The sequence below is a fragment of the Nannospalax galili genome, unplaced genomic scaffold, assembly GCF_000622305.1.
Source record: "Nannospalax galili isolate Female #2095 unplaced genomic scaffold, S.galili_v1.0 scaffold90, whole genome shotgun sequence".
Classification (NCBI taxonomy): domain Eukaryota; kingdom Metazoa; phylum Chordata; class Mammalia; order Rodentia; family Spalacidae; genus Nannospalax; species Nannospalax galili.
This window is the reverse complement of record NW_008327604.1, coordinates 274,695-289,118: the sequence shown is the minus strand read 5'-3', so window position 1 is coordinate 289,118 and position 14,424 is coordinate 274,695. Positions and strand designations below refer to the sequence as shown.

General features: G+C 42.7%; 1 pseudogene; it reads left to right on the top strand.

Moving 5' to 3' along the window:
* Window positions 1-7,853: 7,853 nt before the first annotated feature.
* LOC103734849 lies at window positions 7,854-12,431 on the top strand (annotated as a pseudogene).
* The last annotated feature ends 1,993 nt before the right edge of the window (window positions 12,432-14,424 follow it).

Sequence of the window (14,424 nt, the reverse complement as noted above, 5' to 3'; positions counted from 1 at the left end):
TTGGAATGGCCAGATTGCTTTTGTCTTCAGGAGTTCCCACAGAGGCCCAAGTCAGATGAGAACCAGATTCTCTCAGGCTTTCTCCTAAGATCTGGATCCCTCCAGGAAAGATTTTGGCCTCAAGAATCTGGGGATTGGACTGGCCTGGGAGCTGGTCTAGGGCAGCTGGTGGCCCTGCCACCCAGAGATACAAAGGAAGATGGGGGCGGGAAGCGGCCCCAAGGGCTCCTGGGGACTGCACTGAGGAGCTGGGTTGGTCTGGATGCAAAAGACCAGGAAGTGGAAAGGTCAGCCCCAGCGTCCAGGAAAGAGGCTGGCCAGTTGTGCAGCCCGGGGAAGCAGAGGGAGGTGAGGGCGGGGCCAGGTCCAGAGTGCTCCTGGGGACCCAAGAAGGAACTGAGTTGGTCTGGATGCAAAGGATCAGGAAGCAGTGGTGGATCCCCAGGTGTCTGGGGCGCCAAGACAAGGAATGGGACAGGACCCAGGCTAGGAGGAGAGACTGGAGGAGGAGATGGGACACTGAACAAGGCTGGAGGAGTCAAGGCTCAGAGGGCACGATCCACTAACCCGGAGAGAGAGGCCTGTGGGTCCTCAAAATACAATTTTGAAAGTGCTGGGAAGATGGTTCAATGGGTAAAGCGCTCGCCACTCAAGCATGAGGATCTGCGTTCAGATCTCCAGAACCCACTGCTGTCTGTAATCTTAGCTAGCATGTCTCCAACAAAATGGGAGGTAGAGACAGGAGCGTCCCAGGAAGCTCTCATGGGCCAGCCAGCCAGGCTTCAACTGCCTTGAACAAGAGACCCTGCCTCGAACAAGGTGGACCGTGAGGACCCACACCTGAGGTTATCCTCGAACCTCCCCATACATGCCATGGCACACATGTGTCCACATTCACACATTAATACACATACATAGATATGTATGTATGCATGCATACTACACACACATCATATACATACAAATGATAATAAATGAAAATATAATTAATAAAATGCCATAGTAAGACAAACATTCCTGATCCAGAAGAGAGAAATTAAAAAGAAGAAATGTGTGACAGGGTTTCAAGTAACTCCAAAATCTAGTCGAATAAACAGTATTATTTAAGGTTCAATAGTTTTTCTCTTTTCAGGGCATGTTGGCACATGTCTACAATCTCGGCGTCCAGGAAGCTGAGATAAAAAGATCACAAGTTTAAGGACAGCCTGGACTACATATGAAGACATTGTCTCAATAAGGAAGGGAGGGAGGAAGGAAGGAAGGAGAGATATCTACGAATACAGTCACATGGGGATTCAAATATAACGTCGTGAATTTTAGGAGGAAACAGACTTTCAGGCCATGGCAATAACCAGAGATGAGGAATTACCTACAGAACAATGAGGCTTATTGAACAGGATGGGGGAGAGGAACACACTCAGAAAAGCTACAGAAAGCAACGTTGACCACAAGCTCCTGAGGGCCCGGAGGCGAGGCTCAGAACCCAATAAAGGGATAAACCTCTCACACCAGTCTATGCAAACGATGCACCTGAAGGGCGGCTTGGCTGCAACACTTCTCTAGGTCACTCCACTCTGGCTAGGTGTGGCCTGCACCTCTCCACCAAGACGGAAAAGGTAAACATGGGAAATCAAGAATTATGAAGCTGTATCTGTATTATAATTATATTCAATTAAATTCAATCAGTAATAACCATCCACCAAGCCCTTCAACACCCCGAGCAATGTGCTGTCTGTTGTGGAGAAGCACCAGGAGTGAGAGAGACAGGGCTTCTGCCACCAGGAGCTTATGATGAATAAATCACAGACTTGTAGAAAAAGTTGCTTTAGGCAAATTGATTTCCTCAATTGACTTTTGGTGAATTTAATTTGGTTAAATGACTTTAGGGAATTGAACTTCAGCAAATTGATCTGCTGCCTATGTGAGCAACTAACTTTAGAATATCATAAATGGTATAAAAGGAATATAGATAAGCTTCTTCTGGAACTAACGGGTGGGAGAAATGCATCTCCACAGGAGCATTCAAGAGGGTCTTGAATGTGCAGAAGTTGGGCATGTGAGGAAGGAAAAAGCATGACTCAGACGTGGTCAAGTATGGGGCCCATTTGGTGATAGCAAGAAAAAACCTCCAGTAGACAGAGCTCCCACCCATATGCTCCCATAAATCGACTAAACTAGACCCTAGTTTTTGCTGTCATAGCAAAACGACTGTTCTAGATGGTCAAAGACAGTAAGGCCAGCCAAGTTAACGCAACTGCTTTTCTCAGTGTTTGCCATCCTGATCCTCTCCAGCCGCTGCCACCCCTATGTACGTAAGAACACAGCCGGCAACCACAGGCACTTGAGAATTCATCAGACTCACCCTGACCAGGCTAACTAAGGCAATGGTTTTTCCCCGGCTTCAGAAAGCCCTTCAAGATGGAGGTCTCGGATTCCTCTCTCCAATTTCTTGTTCTAGTTATAGAACAGATCTCTTCAAGGAACATGCCCTTTACAAAGAAAACCAGTCCACCCTTAAAGTTATTCAGATAAAGTCAACTGTAAGTTCTCCCTGTCCGACTTTTCACAGCAGAAAGAACCAAACTGAATTCCCTAGCCAGATAGCTAAGGTTTCTGAATATCCGGGTAGTTTATGACATCACTCAAGTGCATCAATTTTTTTTTTCTAAATACTTTTCCCCTTCTGTTTCTTTCTTCATTGGAGCCTCCACCCATGAAATTGAAAGATTTCTAGTAGAAATTCCTTTGTTGCATCAGCTTTGGAAATATGGATTACAGTATCCTGTGAAAAACATTTATTACCCTGAACTGTGACTCAGGCGCTGTTGCATTTCTGGGGTTATGGATTTTCTTTCAGCTAAACTAAGGCTCTAAGTCACAGTGACAGCTGTAATGTGTGTAATACCACAGTACCAGATTCTATTACACACATATTTTTGCTAGAGGTTTACGATGTTAAAAATATTTCTTCTTTTTTCCAATACCTTTCTGTACCTGTTGTGTAAATATATTAGACCCTATAACACCAAAGTCAATTTCCAGATGAAATGTGTACAACAGTAGTTTGTCCTTTAAAGAAAAAGAGAGAGAGAAGGGAACACTGCATACCCGCTAATGATATTCAAGCACAATATTGAATTGTAATAAAAGATGAATGAGGGAAAGTGCATGTCATTGTGAGGGATGGAGAAGGTTACAGGAAGCTGAGACCAGGGAAGGATTTATCATGGATGTTGCTGCAGGCATTGTGTTGAAAAATCTGCAGACTTATTTGCAAGTGTATTTTATGGCAAAGCAGAGCCGTCTACAGAGGAAAGAATCTCTAAAGATTATCTTTTCTACAAGATTAAGATAAAACTTAAGAAATATGTGAGAGAATTCTCAACCAACTCTCAGGGGGTGGAACTCCAAATTCATCAGTGGGTCCCGTCAATTCCGTAAATGCCAGGAGAGGGTTTGTTAAAGTGCGAGCAGTGCTGTCCTTTCTCAAGGTAGGTGTGCAGAGAAGAAGGCGGGCTTAATCAGTGCGCCCACTTGCGAGACTGTCACCCATTCCAGTCTTGCCAACACATCTTTCCACTTTTTAGAATCCGAATTTTATTTAACACTCCAAACAATTCTCCTAGGCCCTTAGCCATGCTGCTGTCTTCCCTCTAGAAGAATCCACCATGACTAATGCTTTTAGGGGTGGAGGTCTGATTGTAGATGTCTAAATCATCTGCTGCAGAGAATGAAAAGATAACCAGACCAGAGATACTTTTACATTCCTCTTTTGACTGTTTTGACTTCCTTTACTTTTCAATCTCCCTTTTAACCAGTCAGTTATAAAAAGCTAAGTTAACAGAGTTTCATATTCTCTTCAGTCAAGAGTTCCCACATTCATGTGGAAGTGGTAAATAATAAAAATAATCAGAAAGAGACAGAACAAGACAAATCCACCCAAACGGCTTCAAATTCCTCCATGAGAAATGACGTTCACCTCAGAGTTTGCACTCAGTAATAGAAAGTGCAATTATAGTTAGGTTTTGCTTAATTTCAGTTAACTCAGTGATTACTGAAAGAAAATCCTGAGAACAAATGGGTTTTAAGTTTTTCAGTGCTGTTTGTTTTTTATTTTGATTGTAGAAAGAATCTATTTTTTTTTTGCTATGTCCTGTTTCAGATACAAGTCTAGACTATACTAAAAAGAAAAATACTAAATTACTATCAGTAATGAGTACCAAGTACTTGTTACTAGAGTATTATATAATTATTCATTCTAGCAATGAGTCAACATAAAAGTATAAATATTGCCATAAAATACATATACCCTTTAATCTAAAATATTTATACCCTTTAATTCTAACTGCTATGAATTCCTCTAAAGAAAATGATCTGAAATGCAAAAGAAGACTTGAGATCAAATGTTTTATATGAACGGCTATTTCCAATACTAAAGAATAAAATGCTCTTTTAGTATCTACACAATAGCCACACTGCTCTTCTGGTCCCCTTGGTAATTGGTAGAGTGGCCCAATCCCAGGGGTAAATCGTGGGAATGACAGTCCATCAGCGATCATGAGACCCTGCTCTGGTCACAGATGAGTAAGGGGAAACCTCCTCAGGACTCCCAGACACAGAAATGTTAGGCCAAAGGGTGCGAATGTGTTTAGGGCTCTTGATATACACTAAAGTGCTCCTCCTTACTCTGCTGAAGAGAAAAGGCATTTTTTTATCAAAGCCTCTTTCTACCAGTACTCCTGTGTCCTATTTGCAATTCAACTACATGCAAACAGGAGATCCACAGCTTCAGCAGTCATCTAGAAACTATTAGGGACAGTCTTAATGAGTTGCCAGAATATCAGCCTGTCACCCTGATCAACTCCAAACCACCCTGATTCAGACTGTAGGCAAAGATAATCCAACTGAAATACAGTTGCATGATATCATTTTTTTAAATGACATTTATGAGGTTTTTCCAAATGATGGAAAGCTTCTAACTCTAAACAAAGAAATAGCAATTTACACATATGAACTCAGAACATAGTGTCAGCCATGAACAAATACACAAAGAAAAAAAAAAAAACTGGACAGCACTTGGGAGGTGGAGGCAGGTGGGTCCCTGTGAGTTCAAAGCCAGCCTGATCTACATAGGAGTTCCAGGTCAGCCAAGGCTACATAATGAGACCCTGTCTCAACACACACCCCCAAAAAGAGGAAGGGAAGTAAGAAAGAAGGGGGGGGACTAGAACAAGGCAAAATGCTAATATTTGCCTCCCAGCCTGATCTACATAGGAGTTCCAGGTCAGCCAAGGCTACATAATGAGATCCTGTCTCAACACACACCCCCAAAAAGAGGAAGGGAAGGAAGAAAGAAGGGGGGGGGGACTAGAACAAGGCAAAATGCTAATATTTGCCCCTACCTGCTAGCCGCATATAGCCAATATATAGCTGAGGATAGCTCTGAACACAACCAAACACAAAATCATACACTTACCTAAAACATTGGGAGGGGTTTTGTGATTTTTAAAAACTTCATCATGTGGTTCTCAAATGTGAAGTTTGTAGATGACAGTGTCATGTTTCAATGTCAAAAGGTTGGACACATCTGCCTAGATGATGGGATCATAAGCCATTTACCTGTTTCTTTACGTTTTGCTATATTTTCCAAGTTTTGTATGATTAATATACATTGCTTTATTATCAAAATATAAAAACATTCATCAAACAGACTGCATTCAAAGAATGAAATTGAGAAAGTATACACCAACTCAAAAAGAATACCTAGGGTAAATATGACCAAGCATCATTTTACTTCAAGGCATGAATTCAGATCACCTCCAGTGTCCTTGCTTCCCTTTGTAGGAAAGAGAAAACTGTTGAATTAAGTTCAGTCTCTAATAACTAGATTATCAACCTTTACCAATGATAGAATAACCACAACTTTTTCTCTTAGAAAAATAAGTTTTATTATTTTTAAAAAATTAACTCCTGGGGTGTTAGACACCTTTAATCTTAGCACTCAGGAGGCAGAGGCAGGTGGATCTCTGTGAAATTAAGGCCAGCCTAGTCTACATAGCAAGTTTCAGGCCAGCTGTGGCTACAGAGAGACCCTATCTCAAAAATAAATAATAAATAATAAATAAATTAATAAATAAATAAATAAATATAAAAGGCACCATAACTCCAGTTCCAGGGGATCTGATGCCTTTTCTGGCCTCTGCAGGCATTGTATTCATATGGTACACTTGCATATTTGCAGGCAAAAATAAAAATAAATAAATAAAATTTTAATGAACTCCTCCTGGTTGTTCAAATTTTTTCAAGCAAAACAGAGTATACCATATACATAAATGAACCGCATCATTCCTTGGAAATAACCAGTGTTACAGATTAGTGTGCTAGGGCATGTGAGAGCCTTATAAAACAAACATGAGCCTTTACTATATAAACTTATACAAATTTAACCTTTTTTCCCCCTCCCTTGACATTACATTATAGACATTTTTCTGTCTACATATACGATTACCTATTTCTTTGTAATGGTAACATCATGTTCTAAAACACCTTCCAGTTTCTCATTGTATTTCAGACTAAAAGATGACAACAGAAGATTGCAGAAACAGAAACCAAATACCACTTACTGATTGAGCCAATTCTAGAGAAGCAAGTGGTGTTGCTGTGTGATCAGCTTTTAGTCACCATGTCGAAAACCTGAGAAAACAGTAAACTTAAAGGAGGAAAAACTTACTGAGCTCACCGTTTCTGGACTTTCATTCGCTGTTCCCTGATCCCATTGATGGGGGCCTACCGTGAGGCAGAGCGTCACGATGGGAGCGCGTGGTGGAATAGTCACTCACCCCACCATGGTCAGAAAGCAGAGAAGAGGAGGACCAGGAATAAGATACCTTCAAGGACACACTGCTTCCTCCAGCTAAGTACCACCTCCTAAAGTTTCCAGCACCTCCCAAAATAAGACTGGCAGCTGGGAACAAAGCTTTTGACCCACAAAGTGTCCGGAGGACATCTGAGAGTCAAACCGCAACACTCACTGCTAAGATCTTCACCACCATCAGCATTTAACTTAGACCCCAAAACTAGTGGTTGTCCAACTGTGATGACCAATACTGTCAACTTGACAGGCTACAGAATCACCTAGGAGCTGAGCCTCTGGGCATGTCTGTGAGGCATTTTTCTGGACTAACTGAGGTGGGAAGAGACCCAGCCTAAATGTGCGCAACACACTAACGTGGGCTGGGGTCCCAGATTGAGTGAAAAGGAGAAAGCAAGCTGAGCACCGGCATTCGCCTCTGTCCTGCTTCCTCACAGTGGATGCCGTGTGCCCCCAGCCACCTCCAGCTCCTGCTGTCACGCCCTCCCCACACCTTGCTGAACTGTACAAAGTATGAGCCAGAAGAAACCCTTCTTTCCTTAGTTTCTTTTGTCATGTATTTTGTTGCAGCAACAACAAAAGTAACTGATGCACCTCCTAAGGCACAGCCCGCCCCATGATCAGAAGACGGTGAAAAGACTGGCTGAAGGCTTGTAATCCTAGAAAGGGAAATGAATGGAGTGGCTGGACAGGAAACAGCTTTTGTCCATAACACACAAACCAAAAGTCACTCATCCTCAGGGTCAGGGTAAGCGAAAGGATAAGAGAAAATACCAGGAACATTAGTTCTGATAGAATTCCCTCATAGGAAGCACAAAGTCAGGAAAAATGACATCTCTATCCCACCCACCATCTCAAGCTGTTAGAGCGAATACTCTGCACTAAATTTGTGCTGTTTGATGATGACCATAGGATCGAATCTTAGACTGCTACATCAAAGAAAAGTTCTGTTTAAAATCTAGAAATATGCTCCAAAAACGGGATGCTAATTCACACTTCCAGCAACACGGTATGTTTTATTTTGACCTCCCCTCCCCTACCACGTAGTCAACCAGTCTCAATTTTAAAAATCTTTGTCAAGCTATTATGTCATAGATTGTTAGGAGTTTACATTTCTTTGACTCACAGTGAAACTTAGCACTTTTTAAATTTTTTATTGAGTAAAAATTCACATACACATACACAGCACCTTAATCATCTTTATACCCCTTCCCCCATCGGCACCCTCCCACCGAATTTCATGTACTTCGTCACGAAATTGAGCACTTTTTTATGAACTAATTGTACATTTGTGTTTTTTCTACTATGCCTGGCTGCACAGAAATGTGCACATGTTTTTCTAGAAATAATGTCCCTTTGATTGTCACTTCTTACTCATCCCTCTTGCAAACAACTGAATGGATTCGTGTGATGCGGAAACGGAGTCAGACATGAAACCCCCAAGAATTAATTCAGATTTTCCTGTGGAAATGTAAAAGAAGCAAACCTGCTTCATTTTTTCTCTAATAGTTCTAGTAAAATTATTTATCCGGTCTGGACATTTCTATAATAACAAAATACCAATATATAACTAGGAGCTAAGAGATCAAATGTGAGATCTAACGCTGCCATTTAATAGTCTGGGTTACCTGGGACTAACCCACTAAATTTCTGTAAGCTCCAGCGGCTCCTTATGTCAACTAGTAGTTAAAGAAAATGGATCGGCCAGTAATTGTCAATATTTTGTTTTTTAACATTCTTTTACATTTATTGTTTGGATGAGAGGAAGATGCACACACGCCATAGCATACATGTGGAGGCCAGAGGACAATTTGTAGTTGATTCTCTCTTTCTACCATGTGGGTGCAGGGGATCAAATTCAGGTCTTCAGGCTTCATGACAAGCATCTTTACCTGCTGAGCCATCTCACCAGCCCCCAAGATTTCTTTTAATGGCAGAACTCCTTATATGAAGACAAATATAAAAGAAAAGGTCAGACTCTGGAACCAGAACAAAGACCTCAACCCCCAAGCTACACAACCTCCAACTGGTCCTCTATAGAGCCACCACACCAAGAGCTCCCAAAGAGATTCTTAGGACCTCAACGAACCCAGCTCTAAAAACCACTGGCTTAGAAGAGCAGCACCTTGCAGCACAGCTCTAGAGAGTCCAGATTTAAATTGGGGAAGTCCAACTCACTCTGGTACATAAGTGCTTCTGTGTGTCTCAAGGGTTTGTTTAACTTGATGTGCCTCTAAATTTGAGAATAAGGTAGTAAAAACTCACATAAAAAGCATTTTTAGCATCTATAATATGACAGTCCTAGGTTAGAATAGAGTCCAGGGTTTCTATAATCCTTAAAACTGCCCACATTTTGGAAATGTCCAGTATCAATTTTTTATGAGATTACTTTGGAGGCACACGATCACCCTTGGCCTGGAGGTAACAGTGGGGTGTCCCCATGTTGGAAATGGTCACGTACATGGTTGATTGGCCTGAGGTAACATCAGTTCAAAGGTAGAAAATAAGAACTCCAGGAAAAAGCCTTAAATGAAATAAGTAAAAAGCATCTCTAGGATTGGCTACATAATTTGTGTGGACAGTGTTCAACAAATGAGAATTCCAATAGGGCATAAACAGAACATCAACCAGCAAGTGCAGATGACTAAGGATGAAGCTTTGCAAATGCACAGATGGCCCTTGCCAAAGAAGCCAGGATGAAGAGCGAACATCTAACCTGGTACCCTGGGCTGCTGGTGACTTTTTCCCAAGCTCTTCTTCTAAGAAATGGTGATGCCTGGGGTGAATCTGGGGTGGGCAAGGGGAAGTTAAGTTGGTCCTGGCCTCAGAAGAATCTGGGGGTAAGACAGTAAACAGGCAAGACCTGAGTTCTGGCCCATGAAGCCGGTGAGCTAACGCCCCTCCAAACTAACTCTAGCCCGGCCTCCTCTCCATGGGCCACGAAGAGAGGATGGACAGCTATATCTAGCACAAGAGGACAAATAACCATGAAACAATTTGGTAAGGGCTGGGAGAGATGTGTGCCAACTGTGAAAACACTGTGGTACTTTCCACTTGGGTGTGGTGAGGGGAAATTGCAGTAAGGAGACGCTTGAATGATGTTTAAGAAAGTGTAGATGCTGCTCTGTGGAGAACATCAGGAAGAAGGGCGGGTCCTGCCCTGCCTGTGGAGAACATCAGGAGGAAGGGCAGGTCCTGCCCTGCCTTGGCCCTGGCCTGTAGGCACTCTGAAACCGGCCGGTAGTAGCTCTCTTCTTGCTGTGATACAGGAAGAAGGGCGGGTCCTGCCCTGCCTGTGGAGAACATCAGGAGGAAGGGTAGGTCCTGCCCTGCCTTGGCCCTGGCCTGTAGGCACTCTGAAACCGGCTGGTAGTAGCTCTCTTCTTGCTGTGATGTAGGGCTTTCTTCATTATCACCTTGGGGAATTACTCATTGCTTAACTGCCGGTGAGTTAACTGGGATGGTGATGTCTTTGGTTCTTGGTGAGGAATTTCTCAGGCTTCGTATTAGGTAACCACAAATTTACAAAGAGTGACTGGCAAAGGGCTGCTGCCAAATGATTTTGCATTCGGTGGTCCTGGGACAATTCTGCTTTTTTTTTCCCTTAAGCTCTAAAATGCTACTAAATACTAGGAATTGAGATCTCAAGCGCTCACAGCACAGAGTACCTGCACTACTAAGTCCCCTATAACTTTGATTTTTGTTCCTGAGTCTGTTCCAGAAGTCTCTGTTTCCATTCATACAAACTTAGACAAGGCATGTATTTATTTGAGTCACCCTTAAAGAACAAGCACACATTCAAAAACAAAAATGAGCAATCCAGGCTTGGCAAACGCCTGTGGAGGAAGGTGCAAAGAGAGAAGCTGCATCACTCAATTCCGACAATGCGACTCTTTCTTTTTTCCGGATCAGCCAGCTCTGGGAAGTCCCCTTTCTCCCTTTCCACACTGAGCCCCATTTCCAGGTTCCTCTCACCACCTGCTCCACCCTGAATGTCCAACACCTCCCTCCTTTACTATAATATGCAATTCTGCTTTGTTACATTTCTTATTGCAAATTAAAATCCCCACACTTTTTACAGAATCCACGTTTCTTACAAGTTAAAATGGCGAATTGTCTTACTTCCTAGGGTCTTCCCCTTAACCCAGTTTATCAGTATATTCATAGCAAACATTGGTCCTTCCCCAAGAGGAATTCTAGTGACTTTAAGTATCTCCTTATGACAGTACAGAGGTTCTTTTCAGAGTCCTGGGATTATACATGCTCCCTTGGGTTTATACAAAGCATCCCTCCTGTTTTTACCAAGATCCATAAAGCCTGTTGCCAAGCAAAAATTTGCCTACAATCATGGCTTTAAATTATTCAGCCAGGATCCAGGAATGATGCCACAGCCTATAATCGCAGAACCTAGGAAGCAGAGGCAGGAGGATCAAGAGTTCAAGGCCAGTCTAGGCTACCTAGTGAGTTGAAGGCCAACCTGGATTACATAAAACCAATCGGTTCAGGTAGCAGAACGTGAGCATGAGGTCGATTCAGTATTTCAGAAGCAAAGCACCATTGACGACATGCAAATCTATGCCTAGCTTCTGATACCAGCAGATCTGCCCCCAGCTAATGAAGGAAGAATCCACGATGTCATCTGTCACAAGGAAGAACGCTTGGAGCAGTTCTACACACCAACCCAGGATCAAGGCCCACTAGAGACGATCAGCGTCCTGTTTCCTTGGTTCCGCCAGCTCCCAGAATGCTTGGCTCACAGTCAAAGCCTGGCTGTTCTTGCCTCCTACAGCGTGTACTCAGGACGTCCTCGAGCCGGACAGTGGCATCTCTCATGCTCGTTCATCTGGGATCAGCACCTTGACAATCCGAGAGAAGTGCCGGCTGAAATCCTGCTGATCTTGGATACAAGCATCCAATTTCTGGTTTACATTTTGAGAGGAGCAACATGCTCTTTTCCTGGACTCCAGCTCTCCCTGGGAGTTGCTTCTACAGAATTCCTATTGGACTGAGATTGGGCAGACCATGGACCTCATCACACCTCCCCACAACCCCACAGCACAGCACAGCACAGCACCATGTGGATCTTGGTAAATACAATGAAAAGATGGGGAAAAAGCTTTTGTCTCTGCTCCTTCTACCTGCCTATGGCTGCTGCCATGTACATGTCAGGCATTGACAAGAAGGGGCACGCCAATGCCATGAAGATCCTGCTGGGGATGGGTGCGTTCTTTCAGATCCAGGACGATTACCTTGACCTCTTTGGGGACCCCAGTGTGACTGTAAAGGTTGGCACTGACATCCAGGACAACAAATGCAGCTGGGTAGTGGTTCTGTGTCTGCAACGAGCCACCAGCACCGACAGACCTTAAAGAACTATGGGCAGAGGGGTCCGGAGAAAGCCCACAGTGAAAGCAGGTCGCAGCTGGACTTGCCAGCTGCGCTCCAGAAGCACGAGGAAGACAGTTCCATCCGCCTTCAGAGCCTCATCCGGCAATATGCCGTGCCCCTGCCCCAATCCATCTTGGAAGTAGCCAAAAAGGTCTAGAAACAGAAAAATTGACTAGAGATTGGAAGGGATGTGAGGGAGGGTGCTCAAATTATTATATAATTAAAACAAAAAAGAAAAACCCACCAACAGTGTTGGGGTTAATCAGCCAGGCCTATAAGAAATTGGAGTTGCTATATCTGCAGGATTTTATCTTCATTTTGAGGACCAAATAATGGCTGGGAGGGGGTACATAAGCAAAACGGATTTCTCATGGGCTTGGCATAGTTTGTAATATCGAGTCTTTGTGGACAGCAATGCCCTTTAAAAAGTACATCCTGTCCCTATAACAGTTCCTTCCTCTAGTTGCCCTTGTCTAAGTTTTGTCCATGGTTTTCCCATGCTACTGTATAAAACCCTCTACCAGCCTGAGCTCCCAGCCCTTCCCCAAAGGACCCTCTGCTTCTGCCTGTTTGATGAATACTCCACCGCTCATCCTCATCCACTGCTGGAAATACTTCCTCACTGGCTCCACCTAACAAAGTCCGTGTCGTGTGTGTGTGCGTGGGCGCGTGCGCGCGTGTGTGTGTGTATGTGCACGTGTGTGTGTGTGTGTGTGTGCGCGCGTGTGTGTGTGTGCATGCGTGTGTCCCGGGCTTCAGGCGCATGTGGGATTCCTTCTTTGGTGTCATCTCTTTTTCATCCATGCTTGTCTACAGTGAATATGTATTGCTTATGTTATTTTCAAAGTTATTTTAATTTTTTAAAAATATTTAGACTATCTTTCAAAACACAGTTTAAAATTTCCTTCCACCAGAATTATCCCAGATGGAAGAAATGTTAGTAATAACAGCTAACATTCACAGTGTACTTATGAGGAACCCACCACCGTGATAAATATGTATACTTAAATACATTATCTCATTTACTCTTCACCCTAGGAGATCCCAACCTATGGATTAGAAAACTAAAGGTTGAGAGGTTGTTGGTAATCTCACTACTGGTAAGTGTTAGAGCTCAGGTTGTGATCCCAGATCATTTCCAGTTGCAGCCCTTAACAACCACGGTCCTTAAGCCGGTCCAGAAAGCAATATATATGGGCTGCCTCATATCATAAAGAATGAGTATTGGTCTGTTTCTACTTCTGCACTGAAAAGTCCTTGAGTGCATTTTTAGATCTTGCATAGATGTTTATACATGATGATAAATGTGTTGAATTTTCTGGGTAAGAAAACTAAGGCCCCGAGAGATTAAGCTACTTGTCCAGGGTTCCACAGAAACCATCAGATCCTGAGTCGGCCCTGGTATCTTTCCACACACACCTGTCGATACTTGATATGTATCTACAGAATGGATTTAGACCAGGTCCTTCTTTACCTCCCCTAGAGTCACAGAGTTTGCTCATAATCAGACACCAAAGTGAATACTAATAATAAAATGGAAATCTAAACTACAATTTGATAATTCGCTTTCCCAAGTAGGTTGAAATGGCTACATAAGAGTCAATGCCTGACTAATATGATGGAATTCTCTGCCAATGTTTACTTGATTCATGCAAAATAGTTTCAGAGCATTTCAAAAGCAGTGGCTATATTAGAGGTGGTAAGGGAGTTTGCACGAAAGGTTTGCTTAATTAAATTGAACATCAGATTTTTATGAGACTACACATGTGTAAAGTTATCGTCAAAGAATACTGAAATGCAAAGTACTTTCTAAATATGTATGTATTTAGTGACTGATATTACTCAAAAGTTATATTTTTAAGTTATTCCTACGCAGAGAAGCAATGAGAAATCTTGCATCTAGGCCGAGAACAAGCTCTGAAACCTCAGACATGGGTGTGATAACCGAACTTCCCAAATCACATAGAAAGCTCCCTGGTGGGCAATTTGGGGTATAAATAAATAAAAATAATTCCAGGGTCTTTAAAAAGATCATACATCCGATACAAGTTCACAGTTTTCCAAAAATCAGTGGAAGGACAAAGCTTTTATCAAGTGATAATCAGTATAAACATGTTTATATAGTTCCTTCTAGAATGTGTCTATGTGTATAGATTATACATTTT